A 2988-nucleotide genomic window follows, 5' to 3' on the forward strand; every position below is an offset into this window, starting at 1 on the left:
GGAAACCAAGTCAATGACCCAAATCCAGCTCAGGTTATAGTGGCTGAAAGTCACCATGGACTGTCTGGCAGCCTTGACAAACTAAGTTTCAGCCGAAAAGAGAATGGATCGCAAAGTAACCGCTGCCACAGTGGCACCTTATTGACATTTCTGCAGCCATGGCCAGGAAATCAATGGGCTGTGAACGCTGAATTATCCTCTTACGCCTGGAAGTGATCCCCGCAGGCCAGGCTGCAGGATGTTAACGGAGTGACTTGCAGGAACACATAGCATTCCTGGCTGCTGCTCCTTCTGCTCTGGGGATGGAGGGGCTGCCTTGGGTTCACGGTTGTGGACCTGACATTCGAAAGCAGCCCTGTGTTCACCACGGAGCCACCTAGTTAGCCAGATGTCTCTCATTACAGAGTTGTGCTACATTAAATGTGCCAAAGTTAAAATACATTGAAAATTATAAGCCAAATCAATTTTAATGGGTAGAAACTCTAAACTTTTAGATAGTACTTAATAGGCAGGGGTACGGTGCTCATGGGAGAAAGGAGAGGAAATACGTTTGGGAGATGAAGTGGGGAAAATACCTTTGAGGAGTGTAACCAGAGTTCGACAGAGCTGCCTTGAACGGTTGTGCAGTTTGTGCACTGCACAGAGGACCCAGGCACTGGGTGGAGACACCGAAACGTAGCCCGGATTCCCCTCTCCAACATGCAGACCCCATGCTGCATCTGACAGGGGCGAGGCGGCACTTCTTTCTGAGTCCTCTTCTCACAAGGGGGAAGCATTTCTCACGTGGGGTAGGAGCTTTTCCAGATCATTCTCCATTCTCCAAGAAACAGCACTTCTCACTCTGAGAAGCTACCTTTTTCTAATTCATCATTCCAGAGGGGAACCTTTCCTTCCTTAAACACTCTTCCTGCCAGGAGCCTTGGGTCTTCACAGTGAAGCCAGCTGTCGGCTCACCCAGCCTGACAGCAGAGAATACTTTCTGCTAATACACACAAAGATGCTCTATAAATTGCTGGTGACCCCGAGTTGGTGGTCCCAAGAGGAAATTCCTGATGCGTGGCAGCTAGTTGACACTGTCATGCACCCTGCTGGTTAATGCCCTGAGACTGTTCTGGATTACCTACGTGCTGTGATGCCCTCCACTGGGGCGGCGGGCCCACGCTCACCCCTTCCCCAGGATCCCGTGACTGTCGAGTCAGTGCCTCACGGAGCTGGGGCCCCAGTGCACCTTCTCCAGTTGTACTGGTTGGTTAGTACTTGTGCCGATATATTTGTGGTTTTATATTTATGGTATTTGTTGTTGGATAGTTCTAATAACATCCTCGATCAAAGGCTCACAAACACGCTTCCATGTCTGACACCCATGAGCCTGCATCCCTGTCTCCTAGGGTATTTTCCTAACCGGTTCAGGTTAGCTTAGGCCAGTCTTGGAATCCATGATGATCTGAATATTAGCAGTCGGTCTCCTCGGAATTCCTAAGCCACGGCGGCCCTGACAGGCGCAGCCAGGCTCCTTAACCAGCGTCGCTGAAGAAGTCAGCCCCTCCCTGCAGGGCTGTGCCAGCAGGAGTTCTGGAAAAAAACGAGTTGCAGTAGAAACGAAGATACGTAAGACTGTCCTGAGCAGACACTGCCACCCTTTTCAGAGGTGTGCTACCAGCACCTCTTTCCCCTGCTGACGTATCACTGCGGGCCTCCCTCTGCTCTCTGAGGACCAGATCCCCGCCCCTCACCGCTGTCCACAAGGCAGTTCTTGGATGGACTCTTTGGTTTTACGACAGTTTACGATAATCGGGATCGTTAGGGATTTGGTGTGTCGTGGTAACCCGGCTACTGCCTCCCCAGCACGCCCCTCCTCCCTTGTCACAACACAATTCTTGGTAACTCATACTTCATTTTATATCCCAAGGATGTGGTCTTCTTTCCCACAACATTAGCCTCAAGAACTGAAAACACACTCCCACAGTGACTTTTATAGCCAAAACCCACCTGCGGTAGGAAGACAAGGCAGAGAACTTCCGACTCTGGCTAGAGAGACTTAGGTATAGACATATGTTGGCACAGCCCTTCATCTGCCCACTTTGGGCTGTTCCCACCCAGGTCCTCCAGCCCTTGGCCACCTCAGACCCTCTAAAATACCAGCCACGAACCTATGGGCTTCGGCTGAAAGCTGCCCTTGTTGCCTGTGGAGGACTCTGTGGTGCCCCTTCTCCGTCCCCTGGTGCCCTAGCACAGCAGCACAAGCTCTGCGACTTCTACCTGCCTGAGGGCTTTGCTCGGCAGCCAGGACCCACTCTGCCCAGTCAGGCTAGCCGCCAGAGCCAGAGGGTTCATGTCCAGACGCAGCCCTCCGTTGTCTCTGAGAAGACGGAACTCTGAGGTGCGTGCTCTGCACTGACTCTCGGGGGTCCCGGTGGGACTGAGCTCTGGTCCTCATCTACAGTGGTAACTTGATACTGTACCTTTTATTGGCTGCCTTCCCTGCCCCGTCTCCCCTCTCCTGGGTGGCCTGAGCTCACTCCCACCCCAAATAGAACTACATGCCTTGCAGTGTGGTCTCAGGTCTGCTTCCAGGAAATGAAAGTCAGCTATCACTTCGGCGCCCACATCCAGTATCCGATGATTGGCCCCATGAGTCATTATGACCAGCATCCCACACTCTTGACATTGAGGAAGTTTCCTGGAATCCTACAACTCTAGGTCTTTCTCACATGGGATGAAGTGTGTGAAATGACACTTTTCCAGAACTATTCTCGCTCTGTGGTACCCAGCACTTAGGTATTTTTCTAGGTCTGTCATGGAGAAACCACCTATTAGAAATGTTTGCTCCCTTTGCCAACTACACAGTGCAGGGACAGGTTCACTCAAAAATGACACGGTAGGAGATGCATCCCTTATTCTTTGTGCAGCCACCTGGATGGTCTTAGCTCCGTGAGGGGGCCACACTCAACACCCCATCAAAACCTAGGAGTGCTAGCTCCTAAGTAC

At 51.7% G+C, this 2988-nt stretch overlaps 1 pseudogene; it reads left to right on the top strand.

Annotated features, from left to right (window-relative positions):
* Nucleotides 1-2379, top strand: part of LOC115283371 — a 154519-nt pseudogene extending 152140 nt beyond the window's left edge.
* The last annotated feature ends 609 nt before the right edge of the window (nt 2380-2988 follow it).

The sequence above is a fragment of the Suricata suricatta genome, chromosome X (genome assembly GCF_006229205.1).
Source record: "Suricata suricatta isolate VVHF042 chromosome X, meerkat_22Aug2017_6uvM2_HiC, whole genome shotgun sequence".
Classification (NCBI taxonomy): domain Eukaryota; kingdom Metazoa; phylum Chordata; class Mammalia; order Carnivora; family Herpestidae; genus Suricata; species Suricata suricatta.